Source organism: Desmodus rotundus, chromosome 7, assembly GCF_022682495.2.
Source record: "Desmodus rotundus isolate HL8 chromosome 7, HLdesRot8A.1, whole genome shotgun sequence".
Taxonomy (NCBI): domain Eukaryota; kingdom Metazoa; phylum Chordata; class Mammalia; order Chiroptera; family Phyllostomidae; genus Desmodus; species Desmodus rotundus.
In genome coordinates, this window is record NC_071393.1 from 7,629,334 (window position 1) to 7,645,968 (window position 16,635).

Genomic DNA, 16,635 nt, shown 5'->3' on the forward strand with positions numbered 1-16,635 from the left:
GGGATGAGGGCTTGCATACCGATTGGCCATTGGAGGGCCTGTGTATGTGACGTCTGCATCCACCTGCTCTTCCCGCATCCTTCCCAGAGGTCTCAAACGGGTGGTCCAAGGCCAAACCTCGCCCCCGAGATGCTCTTTTTAATCGGTCCGGTGTTGCTTAGTCTTATGTTTTCCTTAATGCTGTTTTACGGAGTAGTACAGTGATTTTCAACTGGTGTTCATGTGCTGCAAAAAACTTTAAAACTTGCAATACCTGCCTATTTAGTCAGGGGCACTGACCCCTTTCCCCTCAGATTGTCACGTAAGTGACAGCCGCCAACACAACTACAGTGGTCCGGTGTGAATGAATCAAAATTATACCTCATTTTTTTTTCAGATCGTCAAAAAAATTTTTTTTGGTGCGCCGCAGAATTTTAGTAATTAGCTTCTGTGTGGCCATGAGGTGAAAAAGGTTGACAAATCGCTGGAGTAGTAAGATAAAGAAAATGGGAAAGTTCACGTTAAAATGCCAGTTCCTCTTGAAAAACAAAACCATCAGGCCCACTGGGCCACTATCTCCTGGCCCCCATGAGATGGGGATGCCCCCCCACACCCCTTCTCTCACATGCCCAGTTCTGCTGAGCACTTGAGTTTGAGACCCTCCCCTCCTCTAACTGCTAGGCAATAATGCCCTGCTGTTTTTCTACAGGAACAAATCGAAGGCCATCCTTTCCACAACGACTCTCCACCCCCCTGACAGAAAAATTCCCTCCCAGTCCTACTGTCCTGCTGCAGGTTTGCCTGACTCACTGGGGATAGAGCCTCCCCTCTGTCTGGGTTACCCAAATAACTCCACGCATCCCTCATGACTCAGCACAGATGTCACCTCCTCCATGAAGCCCTCCTAGATTGCTCCTCCTTCTGGGCCACTCCAAGGCAGGTTGAGCACTCCTCCTTTGTTCTGCCATTAGCGGTCTGCTTTCCCCATCATCCAATCTCTTACCACCCTGCACTGAAATGCTTGTTTCCTCTTGGCCCCCCTTGTTGGGCGGTGAGCTCTATGCAGGCAGGGGCTGGGCCTGAGCTCTGTAAAGGGAGCATGAAGTTTGGAGCCTGGCCCCTGGGAGGGTCTCGAGAAGTATTTGCAGAAGAGAGAGAAAATGGGGCAGAAAGAAAGAAAGGGCTGTGTTGCCCGGGACAGCGGGAATGCTGAGAGCAGGAATGCAAAATAAGAATCATCGTAACAATAGCAGCACCTGATACCTACAGAGGGAGCGGGGCTGCGTATGTGAGTCTTTTACAGATTAACTCGTTTGGACTCAGGCTAGGTCCTCTGGGAAACAGATGCCTAGATGGACTCAGACAGTCGAGAGATTTCTCCTAGAGTGCCTGTGGCGGATCAAGCGGGGCAGAGATGGCGCAGGAGGAGGACTGGCCAGGGAGAGTCTGAGGCTGCTGCTCTGAGAAAGGGTGCTGGGGAATGCCCAACCAGCCCTGCCCAGCAGAGGCCTCCCGAATGGCCGGGCTCTGGCTCCCGGGCCATGCTCAGTCATGGGGTGGGGGAGCCCCGGGAAAGTGTGAACACGGGGGTGGGTGGGTAGCTGAAGACTGTGGGCTGGCTCCTTGGGGCAGCTGGGAAGCCTGGGTGGCTAAGTCCACCGCTGCTGTACCTGTTGAAACTGCACAATAACCCCTGAGGAGTCGCCTTGATTATTGTCCTGTTCCATAGGAGGAAACTGAGCCTCGGCAAAGAGGGGTGAATTGGCCCAAGGTCTCACACACACACACACACACACACACACACACACACACACAGCAGCCCTGGGAGACAGACAAGGATGGCTTGCAGTGGGGCTGCTGGCCCTAGGCACACTTTACTGAAGAGGACAAAGGAGACCCCGGGTGGGGGGAACTGACTTTTCCATTCTAGAGTAAGGCCAGCAGGCACGCCCAGGACTCCTGGCTTCTCTCTCCTCCCAGAGGAAGGAGACGTGGAGCTTAGGAGAAGGAGAACTGCCACCAGCCCCCTTGTCAACACCTCCCCTCCCCCGTATAACATCGATAACAAAGCCCAACGCCTAAATAACAACCTCCAAGTGCCAGAGACTGATGAGGCTTTTTACATCTTTGCACTCCCTCAACCGTTAACCATCCAGGCAGCCCTGGGGTGAAGGCACCTTTTCCCCCCGCTTCACGGAGGGGAAGATTGAGGCACAGGGAAGGGGGGACGCTTATTCAAGGCCATAGCTTGTAAATGGCAAAGCTGAGCTGCAAATGTCCCACCCTGGAGGGCTCTGCTTGCTCTAGCAAAGCAAATACAATGAATGAATTGGCCAAGCATCGTGTGCGAACAAGAGCATCTTTGGAACAACAGCAGTTTTTCTTGATCTGTAAAATACAGATGCTGTTCAAAAGCAGCAGCTCTGAGTTGATGTCAGTCCCCAGCATGGTCCCCTGGCCTCCTGGATTGCAATTCCCAAAGGCCTGGCAGGGGCAGGTGCCAGTGCACCCCCAGCTCAGGGCAGGTGGCTGGTTCAAGTTCAGAGCGGGCAGGCGCCTGGGCTGGGGGAGCGCAGCCGGCTAAGTGACCGATGGTCACCGCCCTGCGTGCGAAGGGGAGGCCGCGCCCCTGCCCCTGCGCGCGCGGTGCCTGCCGCCGCCACCCCCCTGGCCGCCGGGCCGGCCACAGAGCTGCCGCTTCAGACTCGGTGGCGCCGGCGCACCTGCAATGAGGCCCTGCTGCCGCCGCTGGGAGCCCAAGGCCACCGCCTCCGGGTGCGCGGCTGATAAGCAGCAGGGAGGGGGGCGCAGGGTTCGGCGGGAAGGGCCAGGCCGCCTGGGTCCCCATGGGCCCCCCCCAGAGCACCCTCTCCTCGGGGGCTCTCCCTAAAGGCTCTGCCTTGCCAATGTCTCTTTCCCCTGATTGCGCCTCTCTGCTCACAGTGCTTTCTGTTCCCTACTGGGTGCATGCATGTATGTATGTGTGTGTGTGTGTGTGTTTCCCAGTCTCTGTGCCTCTGGTCACTCCCTGCCTTTTCTGTCTCACACTCCCCCCACCCCTTCTCTTCTTTCCATCTCTCTTTTCTCTCTCTGCCTTTTGGTTTCTCTGTCTCAGCACCCAGTTGCTGCACACATGCCTGGCTGGCTCCCTCTCCTCCTGTTGCCCCTTCCTTTCTCTCCCTTCCGTACCAGCTCCTTGAATCAGTCCCCTCCTCTCCCTAGCTGCTGTTTCTCTCCCTCCGACTTAGGGACCCCCAGGCTCACTCTCCCTCTCTCTCTCCCCTTTACCTGTTTCTGAATCATTCCTGGCCCCTCTTCTGTCTCCTCTGTACCCCCTGCTCTCCTGCCCTCTTTCTCTCCGTTAGCTGTTATCTCCTTCCTTTTCTTCCTCCACCCACCCGAGCCTCTGCCTCTACTCTGAGTCCTGCAGCCCTCTCCACTGTTCAGGGAGCATGCCTGTGTGCAGGAGCCCAGCATTCAGAGCCAGCTGGAGCAGGAACAGCTGGACTGGGAGGCCACAGGGGGGAAGGGGATGGGGAATGGGAGTGCTCAGCAGGTGTCCTGACATCAGGAGGCAGAGCTGTGCTCACCTGGGCGCCTTTCATCTGAGGTTCGGCACCACTTCACAAATAGTCATTAAGGCCCGCCTGGGGGCAGGCCAGGGACTATCAGGGCCTGGGCTGTTTGGTTATCTTCCTTATTAATATGCGCACCCCCTCCCTTCAATGAGTTTAGTGCAGAGGACAGAATCCCAACTGACGCCCAAGAGATTAAGGTCTCTCAGGGTCGCACAGGCCAAAGATGACAGCCTGATAGAGCAGGGACAGGAGTTCCTGCTGCGTCTTGCTCCCGTGCGGGCCTCTGCCAGCAGCTGAGAAGCTGACCTTCTGAGAGCATTCCTGGGGTCAAGTGTGAAGGCTGGATCTCTCCGCATGGGCCCTGCCCCCCTGGTGGGCCATGCAGGCACCCCTCCTGCGTGGAAGAGACAAGCAGGGGTGCTCCCGTGGGACCACAGTCTCTTTGCCCCTGGCTAAGTCAGGAGGAGCGGCAGGGAGAAGAGCAGTGAGTGACACAGGCTTTATTTCTGGGTCCCTTTTTCTGATCAGGCGGCGTATCCAGATAGTGCCTGCAGATAAGTGCCAAGGAGCCTCAGAGGCTGCAAGCACGGGCCAGGCAGGGCCTGGATGCAGAGCGAGGCGCCTGGGCAGGGAGGCGGCTCCAGGCGCAGTCCCTGGGCGGCAACAGCCTTGCTCTATGAGGGCAACTTAGACCCACGTCCAAGCCAACTTCCCACCTGGTTGTCTTTCTCCCCTTTCCCCCCAAAGGGGTATTTCTGGCACCTACTCTGGTGGCAGCAGTCACAGCTAATGCTTACTGTCCAAGCCCCCACCTCCCTGTGCACGGGAGCCTCCGGGATGGTTAGCACGGACAAAGTGATGCCTGCAAAATGCTGCGCCCACTTGAGTACTTGCCCCCCCAGGCTGCTTCCAGTGCCAGCAGTTACTGGTCGGATGCTTCCCCGAAAGACTTTCGCTGTGTGACCTTCTCTGGGACTGATCCATAAAGTAAGATGCAAAGGTTTCCCTGGCTCCTTCGAGTCTCTGGCCCCTCGGTTTCCACCTCTTGACCCTGGTCACACACGTCTCCCTGAGGGACCCGAACTGCCTATTCCAGGCTTGCAGGTTACGCTCCCTATTCAAGATCCCCGCTTTGCTTTTTTAGCAGGGGGAGGGAATCATCTCTTCCTTTAAATAGACGAAGCTAGTGACGGAGCACAAACAGCACTGTATTCCAGAGACACACGCCCAGTGATGTGAAGCACAGTACGGGGATACAGTGAACGACGCTGTAACCACTATGGGAGGTGTCGGGCGGGCACCGGACTTAACCGGGGGTCACTTCATAAGTTGTATAAACGTCTACCTGCGCTGCCGTATACCTGACACGAATACAATATGGGATGTCGGCTGTCATGGATACATTTGGGAAGAATTAAAAAATTCACACTAACATATTTGCAGCATGAAAGTATTCTTGAAATGGCTTTCATTTCGCCCTTGCTACTGTGGCTCAGTTGGAGGGTGGTCCGGTGCACCAAAAGGTGGGGGGTGGGGTGGGGTTTGATTCCCGGTCAGGGCACAAATGAGAGGCAGCCAATCAATGTTTCTCTCTCACGTCAATGTTCCTGTCTCTCTCTTTCCCTTCCTCTCTCTCTAAAATAAATAAACATATTTTTAAAATTTAAAAAAAAGCTGCTGAAATTTCACTTTGGTAGGTAGCAAATGCTACAGTTTACTAGTGAGGAGTGGAAAGACTTAAAGGTGGATTTTTAATTTTTTTCATAGATTTTTAAAAAACTTTTTTTCATCACTTGCAGATATTCAGAAAGACTTAATAGTGTCACTCACACTGTCACCGAAGAGAGTTTCACCTTTCTGCTTAGCCGTTCAGGTAGTAAAGTCACCCTAACTGCGTTGCCTGGAAAACCTGCCTGCCGGCCCACAGGTAGTAACTGCCAAATTCTTTCAGTTCTTCTCTTTGCTTGAACATTTGCATAGCATGTCTTAGGCAGAAAAGTACAGGATGTCAACTAGCATCTCGCTGGGTCTGAGAGAATATTTAATCTGGAAAATCAAATTTCTGGCCATTAAAGCTCAGGATCTAGCCGGTAACAGCGCTGCAGGAGGAGCCTGGATGGCCAGCAGCTGGTCGGAGGAGGAGGAGGAGGAGCCGCCGGTCTGGCGGCCCGTACCTGGCCTGAGGGGGCTGACGCAGCGGCCTGGGGACCCAGATTCCACACGGGCCACTGACTCACGCTCTGGCCTTGGCTGAGGAGGTCTGCCGCTGGTGTCCTGTTGTTTGTCCAGTTGTCCCATCTGGGAGATGGGAGTGATAACACAGGGCTGTTGGGACAGGCAAGCAGATAACTCCCAGGAAGCCCTTTGAGCTTCTTGGAAACAGTATGCCAGATATGCTGAGGCGCCTGCATGCTGCGAAGTGGTGTGCCCGTGGCGATTGGAATGAGCCGAGTTCCCTTGGAGCTGGCGGGACCATGGGGCTGTAAACAGAGCTTTGCTGTTCCTTCCTCCACCTGGTGTCATTTCTCCTCCTCCATCCCCCACGGCCTCCGAGAACATCCCCACGGCTACCACCTGCCACCACTCCCAAGGCAGGACCGTCACCACACTGTCCCCCACCCCGGGAGCCCCCTTCCCGGGCTGTCACACCCTCCCCCACCCAAGCCTGAACCGCATTCCCCTCCTGAACCTGCTGCCCTCTCGGCCCACTCACTTCTACAGTGATGGCGTCCGAAAGAACCAGTCGTGGCCACTGCAGAGGCCTCCATGTCGTTTGAAAGGCTCCATGCCGAGTGCTTCAACATCATCGTCTCACTTAATCCTCACCAGCTCCCTTTTATAGATATTTCTAGGATTAATAGCTACCAACTCCAAAAAAATAACCTCTCCTGACTTACTCCGTGAAGATGCAGCTCCTATGGGTGCTTTGCCTTCATGCCGTCATGGGCCCTTCACCAGAGCCAGGCAAGATAGGACTTCTGCTCCTCATTCCACAGATTCCCCCTGCCGTCCTTCCTGTACTTTTTCTACGTCATCGAGAAGCTGTTTTGTCAGTCTCCCTAGTACTTCAAGGGCGGGAGGCACCTCTAGGGCACGCATTAGGGCGGACAAGCTAGTGCAGCACAACGTGGGAGTCTCCATGGTTTGTCACAGTGGAAGTGTGGTGCTCTATGATACTTGCACAGTGCAGGTCAGCACTGGGCTGCGTGCCACAGTCATCCAGAGACCCTTCCGTTAGGTAGCTCCGCCCGGCCCTGTGCCCTTGGAGTCTCCTTCATTTAGCAAGAAGGTGGTGTGGAAGGTTTTAGGGGGCCGGGCTGGGAAGTTGGGGATACCACTAATGCCCACCATCTGAAGGTGGTGACTTAGCCGCATGGTCTGACCCAACGCCTGGAGACACTGGGAAAAACAGTGCAGCTTGTGCCCAGGAGGAAAAAGACTAGAACTCTGTGGGTGCAGAGCTGGCTCTGCCACCAAAGGAACACATAGACAGAGCGAAGGGACCCTTTTCATCTGGAACAATTCCGACATGCTCAGAGCCGTGCGCGTCACCCCTGACCCTAGGACACCTCTCCACAATGTGTCAGCTGGGGCGGCCAGGCCCCTGAACACAAATAGAAGTATCTGCCCTGGAAGTCTCGACTCCCTGCAAACAGAATTTCCTCAGGGCAACAACAGGAAGTCTGACCACTTCCAAGTTCAAAACCTCTCAATGACTACCTAACAAAAACACCTGCTCTTCTTGGCTTGTCATGCCCGACCTTCAGGACACGGGCCCTGTCACCTCTCTAACCTGGTCTTCTGTCACCGCCATGGTGGAGCCTCACCAGCCATGGGGCTACCTGCTGCTTCCTGACCACAGCAGACTCTTTCTCGTCCCCAGGCGTTTGCACCTGTGGGTCCCTCCACCTGGGATGCTCTTACTGTCCCTGCCAGAACCTGCAAAGCCAACTCCTCCACTCCCTTTAACACTCAGTCCCAAAGCCACTGCTTGCTGGAAGCTTTCCCAAGGGCCTGAGTGCCGTCACAGGAGCCTCCAGGAGGCTACAGCTCTGGGTTCCCATTTCTTCCCACCTTTGACCTGTAGGCATTACCTTTTGGTGGCCACAGTCTTTGCGGGAGGGAGACTGGGGTAGTGGGAACAGCAACCTGTGTCCTTCAAAACTGGCTGGCCTCTCTCCACCTACTAGTCATCACGGTTTCGTTGCTTTGCTGACCCCAAACAGCCACTTCCCACCTCTTCCATTCTGGAAGAGCCCACTTTCCTTATCATCCCATTGAGCCCTGTGTTGCTTGAAAAAATTCCTGATTGGTCAAAGCTGATCATGTGACCCCATTTTGCTGCTAGTGATTTGCTGAAGAGAGAACCTGAGACTCCCTTAAAGCTTCTTTGTTCTTATAGGACTTGGGAAGAGTCCTGTAAGACTGAGATGCAAGGAAGAAATGGACCTTTTTCTGCCTTGAGCCAGCCACTGGTGCCTGGCACAGCAGAGCCTATGGGGCGGAACCAGCCCTGGAAGGCTGACAGAGGAAAAGGCAGAAGGGGCCTCTGTCTCCAGTGATGTTGTGATGCTGAATTTTTCTACCTTTGAACTATCCTAACTGCACTTCTTGATCCGTGAGGTTACAAAGTCCCTCGTGGCTAAACCTCCTGAATCTTGGCTTCTTGTCTTCAAGAAGCTCATGGCTTCAGGTGAACAATGTAATAGGGAACAATGTAATCCGTCATCCAAACAGAAACACTTTTGAAAGTGTAAGAAACCACTGTTAATAGTTAGACCAAAGGTGAACTGGCAATGGACCAAGCAAAGTGGGGAGTATGTTCATCTCAATGCTAAATATCCAACTTCATACTCAAGTTTAGATACCTGTTGGACATCAACTTCCGTTTCCTCATCTGCAAAATGGGGGCGGTGTTCCCTAACCTGTATGACTGGTGTGAGAATTCAGTGAGCATGATGTGAAGTGTCTCCACAGTGCCGAACACATGGGAGGTCGCTCGCTGCCCCCTTCCTACATCCTCAGGAGAACTGGGGCCACCTACTCAGCTTACTTCCCTTCCTGGCCGTCAGCTGTTCCCTACTGGGCCTTCAGTTTCTATTAGATAGAATCACAGAAGGGAGAACAGGAATGGGGGAAAAGGCTGTGGTTTGTAGATTTTGTGTCCACTTCACAGTGTCCAATAAATACAAATAAGGAACTTGAGTAATTGGGGGAAAAACTTCGGTTGTCTGTGTTTTATTCACAGTGAGGGGGACACTGAGACTGAACCGAATGGCCCACAGATGCCTCGTGGTTGTGAGTGAATGAGTGAGCGGACACATGGATGAATGTTTCCTGGACCGACCGGAAACTGGTCAATAATCTATTTACCAACAACCTGGCCACTATGAGGATGGATCTGAAAAGACCTATGTTCCGAGAAATGTCCTTTACGCATTGCACATTTCGTTTTTCACTCCTTTTCAGGGGCCATGTTTTTTACACTGGACACTCTATGTCTTTTCGTTTACCATGTCTCTGTTACATAGTAACCTCAGAAATGAAATCAGTCACACCTATGAGACAAATTTTGCAGAGACCCCTGCCTGTGTCCCTAGGGTTCTTTGGGGAAGAAAAACTGATATAGTAAACGAAGTCCTATTACAGTATCTCTGCCTTCAATTCAGTTCAAATCAATCAACATTTATTGAGCACCAATGAAGGCTTGGGCACTGTTACCCCCTCCAGAGGTATCTGAATTTTAAAAAGAAAGGGAAGGACAATATTTAATCCAAACTGATCAGTTTCAAACACCCTGACAACCCCCCCTAGGGAAGTATTTGTGTTTTGAAACCTCTCTAAACCTTCATCATTCCATAAAATGTTTTTTTATTCCTGACTTACATGTTTGACGAGTCCTGGAAAAAAAAACACCCCAGGTAGATGCCGGTGTGTTAAAACTAAAGAACTCAGCTCAGAGGACAGTTAGCTTCTTGAAATCATTTGCTTTTAGGCAAAAGTGGTATCATGTATTGTAGATTCTTTTAGAACTTATTTTCTCAGTTTATCTATCACTAGTATTTCCTTTTACTCTTTAAGACTATGGTATTAGTCACTAAGGAGAATTATCCCTTGCTTATTAGCATCACCACATTTTCTGCACCAACGTACCGATCACTTTTCCCCTCACGTGTTGTTAGGACCGTCTCTGCATCTACAACCCGCTGACGTCTCTATCAGCATCTCCCACCATCTCTTGTCCCCCCCACCTTTTATTCTTTGCCCATTTCATAGGCAAAACACAGTGGCTTGCTGTTTTAATTTGCATTCATTTTATTGCAATGCTGTCAAGTATCTTTTTATAGCTTCAGTTTGTCATTTATATTTCTTCTTTGGAAGCTGACCATGCCTACACCCAGTCTGCTTTTTTCCTACTCGTACATTCATGCTGTTATTAATTAATGTATAATAACTTCACATAATAAAACCAATCATCGTTTATTTCCACAATGGATCTATTAGCTCCTGCAGTTATTTTCCTTTTTTTAGTGTTTTTTTGATTTTCATATTGTATTTGGTTTAATATTTCACTTGTAGGGTTGCCTTTCCTGTTATGATTTTAAAGGCTGCTCCAACCAGGGTTCAGATATAAGTATATCTATATTTCTTTCCAATGTTTTTGTAATCTCACTGTTTACAGGTAACTCTAAATCTATTTCTATTAATTTTGCTGCACAGCATAAGAGTTTGACCATATTTTGTCAAATAGTTTTTCATGTGTCACATTATCATTTTTTGCCTAATTATAATTTCTCCATTGATTTAAACTTCCACCTTTATCATGGATTATATCCTCACCTATGTTTGGGTGTATTTATGGAATTTTATATTTAATTCCATTTATCTAGGTGTCTATTCTGCATTAGGCCCATACTGTTTGAATCACTTTATCAATTTGTTTTAAATTTGGTAAAGTAACACCTCTCATTTTTCACATAAAATTTATGGCTACTCTCCCCCGATTTTAACCTTAAGATCATTTTCACTTAATTTTGATGAGTTCCTTTAGAAAAATTATTTTTGGGATTTCATTAGATTAACTTTAAAAAACTAGAGAAGATCTTTTCTTCTTTTTTGGTTCTTTTTTCTTTTTTAAAACTCTGGCACAAATGCAAGAACAGATCAAAACTCCAGAAAACGAGCTAAACGAAATGGAGATAAGCAATCTATCAAATGCAGAGTTCAAAACACTGGTTAAAAGCATTCTCAAGGAACTTAGTGAGGACCTCGACAGCATTAAAAAAAGATCCACTCAGAAACAAAGGATACATTAATTGAAATAAAGAACAATTTACAAGGAAACAACAGTAGAATGGATAATGCTGAGATTCAAATCAATGATATGGAACATAAGAAAGCAAAAAACAACAAATTAGAACAAGAAGAAGAAAAAAGAATGCAAAAAAATGAGGATAGTATAAGCATCCTCTGGGACAACTTCAAGAGGTCCAACATGCGCATCATAGGGGTACCAGAAGAAGAGAAAGCACAAGAAATTGTAAATATATTTGAAGAAGTAATGAAAGAAAACTTCCCTAATTTGGTGAAGGAAATAGACATGCAAGTCCAGGAAGCACAGAGAGTCCCAAACAAGATGGATGCAAAGAGGTCCACTCCAAGACACCTAATGAAAATGCCAAAAGTTAAAAATAAAGAGAGAATCTTAAAAGCAGCAAGAGAAAAGCCTTAGTTACCTACAGGGAAGTTTGCATAAGACTGTCAGCTGATTCCTCAAAAGAAACTTTACAGGCCTGAAGGGATTGGCAAGAAATATTCAAAGTCATGAAAAGCAGGGACCTACAGCCAAGATTGCTCTACCCAGCAAAGACGTCATTTAGAATCCAAGGACAGATAAAGAGCTTCCCAGACAAGAAAAAAACTAAAGGATTTCATCATCACCAAACAATTATTATATGAAATGTTAAAGGGACTTATTTAAGAAGAAGAGGGTCAGAACTATGAACAAGAAAATGGCCCAAAACACATATCTATCAACAATTGAATCTTAAAAACAAACTAAGCAAACAAGAAGAACAGAGAATCATGGATATGGAGAGCATTTTGATGGTTGCCAGATGGAAGGGGGGCGTGGGGAAATAGGTGAAGAGGTGGGGGGATTAAGAAATACTAATAGGTAGTTACAGAATAGCCATGGACACGTAAAGCAAGTATAGGAAATGGAGTAGCCAAAGAATTTATACTTATGACCCATGGACATGAACAATGGTGGGGGAACTGCCTGAGGGGTGTGGGGGGTGCTGGGTGGAAGTAGGGCAACGGGGGACAAATCAGGACAGCTGTAATAGCATAATCAATAAAATATAATACAAAAATAAATAAAACTCTGATTGTTTCTTAAAGTTTTCCATGGATTCCATCAGATCATCTGCATATAATTACATTTTCATCACTCTCTTTCCAGTTTATCTTCATACGATCTGGGTTTTCTTTTCTGCTTCACTGCGTTGGCTAAAACTTTGTGACATAGTGAGTGGAGGGCTGCCACAGGGCCCCTCCTTCCTGGCTTCGATGGGAAGGCCTTCACTGCGAAAGACGCTGCCGGAGATCGGGAGAAGAGAGTCAGAAATGTGTCAGAGGAGCGTATTTCTACTTCTAGTTCCAGGAAGCTTGGTTATTCTTACATGAAATCACATGGATTTCTTAATTTATCAAAGACCTTTTTGATCTGCAGCAAAATAATCCTGTTGGACCATCTTGTATTTCTGGTCTAAACCCTATTTCCCATTGGCGGTTATTCTTTTAATGTAGGATTTCTGCCTGGGCTCCAGAGGGCGGATGGTGGGGGGGGCGGGCACTTAGGGCCCCTCAGGAATACGTGGGCATGGGTTTGGAGCAGGAGCAGGGAAGGAAGAAGGGAAGGATGGGGCTTACAGAGAGAGCACGCGCGCCAGAAGGAGGGACTGCCTACATCACCCTGAGTCAGAAAATTAAGACTTCATAAATGATTTTCTTTGAATGCAGCTTCCTAAACAAATAAATAAAAGCACCACTTTTACAGGCCCCGTGATTTAACTTCAAGGTTTCTTTGTCTGTGTTCTCATTTATGTTATGAGCTGCGCCCACGTTGCCCTTTCTAGTGCTGAATTAGCTTACTCTCCCATTACCTACAGAAAGGTTCGGGATGCCCAGCTCGGGTTGGCTGGACGAAGACTTTCCAGGTTTCAACACTGGAAGCCCCACACCCCAGGAAACCACTCGGTCCTTGTCAGGGTGGAGAGGGTAACTGACTGGGTCCTCAGCAGGGAAGGTAACTCACTGCCCAACTCCTTTTGACTCAGGAGTGTTTTTCAGAGGTGACAGACTGACGACTTTGCAAATGTTTTCTCTGGCTTTAATACACACAGAGAGACGCAAACCCATGTAAGCACATACACACGCATGTGATCCAGCGAAATCATCACTATTTCCCTAGGACAGTTTCCATGTCAGTGTGACATTTTGAAGAGTTTCGTGTAGAAGAGGGGTTCTCAGCCGGGATGCTTTCATCCCCAGGGGACATGTGGCAATGTCTGGAGACACTTTCGGTTGTTATAATCTGGAGCACTGGGTGCCACTGGCATCTAGGGGGAGGAAACCAGGGGGGCTGCTAAACATCCCATAATACCCACGACAGTCCCGCAGCAAAGAATCACATAGCCCCAACTGCCAGCAGTGCTGAGGGGGAACCCCTAACGCAGAGTTACATGCAGCACTTTCTTATAACTTTACCCCCTTTATAGCTCCTTATCTTCCTTCTCATCGCTGACATGGGACATACAGGTTTTCTCTTTTTTTCTCCCTTGTTTCAAGTTTTCAGTCATTTGTCCTGTGCCAACGTGTGTGCTTCTCAAAGCACAACTTGTAAAGGTTACTTATCAAACGTCCGTCATTCGACAGCCCTCACTTTCTGACGTTCCATTAACTGCTTCCTGTCGTCTGCCTTTGCTTGGTTTGCTCTGATGTTCGCTTTCCAATTTCTCCCCTTGAGAGCTGTCAGGTGTGAAGCAACAAGACCCACTCGTGGCTGATGTTCGGGGACACAGGCAGTGGCCTCCCATTATCTCGACCACCCAAGTCACTTCCAGTGCAGGGCAAAGTGGGCAAAACCTAGGCCCCAGGTCTGTTTTCCAGCAGAAGTCCGGGCTGCCACCCAGAATCAATTCAACTCACTGCGTGTTCACTAAGCCCACTAACACCCACCATTCCAACATGAGATTTTCTTTCAAAACTAGACGGAACTTGAGTTTTTTTAAAAAAACCAGAGTGACAGGGACACTTGGGTTATGGAGGGTGTGTGACAAGCAGACGAGAGGAACAAGGCTACAGGGCTGGAACGGCTGGAATGTGGGATGGGGGGCCCCCGACAAAGCCCCCGAAGTGCACGGCAGTAAGGGCGGGGGAGAGAGGTGGAAGACAGCCTGCCACTGTGGCAAGTATCGGGAGTCCACAGGGTCCGTCACAGAGGCCCTCCTCTCCATGTCCACGAGACAGGCATCGCCATTCCCACTGGGCAGATAAGGACACAGTGCAGGCTCAGAAAGGGCGGACCACGTGCCAATGTCCTGGCATGACGGGAGGCAAACCCACATATGTTTCTGGCTCCAGAAAGGGACATCTTTCCCACTAGGCCACGCTTCCTCCTCGCAAACTGCCCCTTGCAGGTAAGAGCTAGTCTAAGAATCTCACTACGAAGCAGCATCTCCCAAGTCCCGCTCCTCGCACACGGCTGCCCGAAGGAAAACACCCCCGTGGGGAACTGGGCCTGGCGGGGAGAAGTCCCGGTGCAAGGTGTCCGCCTCTCGTTTACGAGGGCAAGGAAAGCCCCACCGAGGAGGTTCCAGGACGGCTCAGAAAGACAGAGTCTGGGCACTGAGAAAGGAAAGATGACAGGGTCCCACACCGATCCCCCTGACTTGTGACGTCCGGGGGGCGTCCCCCGCACTGGAAACTGATGGCAGGAGAGGCACTACTGGATCGTGCGAAGGCTGCCAGAGGCCCAGTGGGGCAGTGAGGGTGGAAGGGGAGACGCTCCTGCCACCGCGGGGTAGCCATCTGCACGCCCGAGACTCTGGCTCTGCCTCTACGCGGGCTTTGCTCGTGAGCCTCTTGACTTCAACTCAGCAAAGCTGACAGAGCCAGTTGGGCATTCCGGGTCTCCACAAGTGAGAGGTCGTTTTGCAAAGAAAAGCTGGGGTTAGATGGGGAGAGAGGTGTTGCAAGGTCAAACCCCAAAGACTGCCTATATTGGGATGGTATTCAGCCACGACAGAGAAGGAAATCCTGACATTTGCAATGGCCCGGACGGACCGGCAGGGCATCGTGCCGACTGAAGTAAGTCAGAGGGAGACAAATACTCCGTGGCATCACGAACACGTGCAATCTCTGAAAAAAGTCAAGTTGACGGAGTAGACAAGTCGCTGGCAGGGACAAAGGGGTAGGGGAGGCAGGTAGGAAGAGGTTGGTAGAAGGTACAAACTCTCGGCTATGAGATGGGCCGGTCTGAGAAGCTAGAGGACACCGCGGGGGCTGCGGTTGGTAACGCCATAACTGCGTAGTGGAAACTGGCCGAGAGGGTAGACCTGAGATGTTCTTGTAGAAAAAAAAGATGGTAACGTGAGGTGACGGACGTGGTCACCAGGTAGGTGAGGGGAACCCTGTCACACTGTGTACACACTTGTCAAATCACCATGACGGACACTTTCAAAAGCTTACCGTTATATCTATCCATTCAATGACACCCCAACCAAGGTTATAAAAATCATAAAAACAAAAAATAAATAAATGCCCATGAGGTGTCTGATCTGTGGTGGGTGCTCAATTGTGGAAGATATTAGTACTGACTGTTGTTAGTATTTTATAAAGTAGTTAGCATTTTAATTAATGTTGTTATGTTAATTATTGTTGCTGTCATAATTATCATTAATATATTTTAATATAAGTAATTACAATGTTTTACTATTAATATTCGATGTAAAATTGAATTAATATTAACATTTTTATGGGCCCCCTTTCTTTGGGAAGGCCAGTCCACTGCTCAGTAGATGCCATTAGTAGCTTCAGTGGAAATGACCGGGGGACACTGCTTCATCCTCTCTTCGCAGGTTGGGGAACATGCCTTGCAGGGTTGAAGGCCACGAACCGAGGCCACACTTACAAGATCTGTGACCCTGGGCAGCTTAGAACCTTTGTACCTTCATTTCCTTATCTGTACATTGCAGATGACATAGTACCAGCCCCGCGGAGCTGCTGTGGAAGTCTAACCGGATTAATTGCCCACGCCGACATTTCAGCAGCCTGCCAGGCACGTAGCAAAGTGTATTTACTTGCTGTTATCACTTGATGGATGCTGCAGGGGCAGATACTCCCTGTGGCCCAACCCTGCATCCTCGGGAGCCTGTGGGCTGTCATTTTGCCCGTGGGTCCAGCTCTCGAGGTGACCGGCTGGTGACTGTAGCTTAAAGAAAAGGTGGAGAGGTTGTACGTTCACATGTTTTTCTGCTGTGAAACAAGAACCCAGAGACAATATCCTCACAGCTGAAGGAGCCCAACCCTTTCACTGAAAGTGCTGGACTCAGACAAGGCCTACTTGTTGTTTGAAAAGCGGGTGAAGATATTTCCTTAGGAGAAACACAGCTGTCTCTACACAGTGTTTTCTTGTTGGACGGCCTATACTTACTCATTCTTTCATTCAACAAATATTCATAAAGCCCCTACTATGTGTCAGGCACTGTACTGTTAGCTACAGGTCCCAGCAGTGAGTACAGCAGTACAGGCCTGTGTGTGTGTGTGTGTGTGTATAAAATATATATTATAATTTATATGAGAGCTTATATCACATGTAATATATATGTCATGTAATATAGAAGCTTGTAATCCAATAGGGAGACAGGCATTATTAAAAGAGCTTTTATTCTAGTGAAGAAATTAACCCATTTGAAAGAAACCAGGTCTTCTGCAAAGTATTTTTTTGCTATGTGCCCCCCCAAAAAGTGTTTGTTTGTTTGTTTTCTTCAATCCCAGTTAGCAAACATTAATT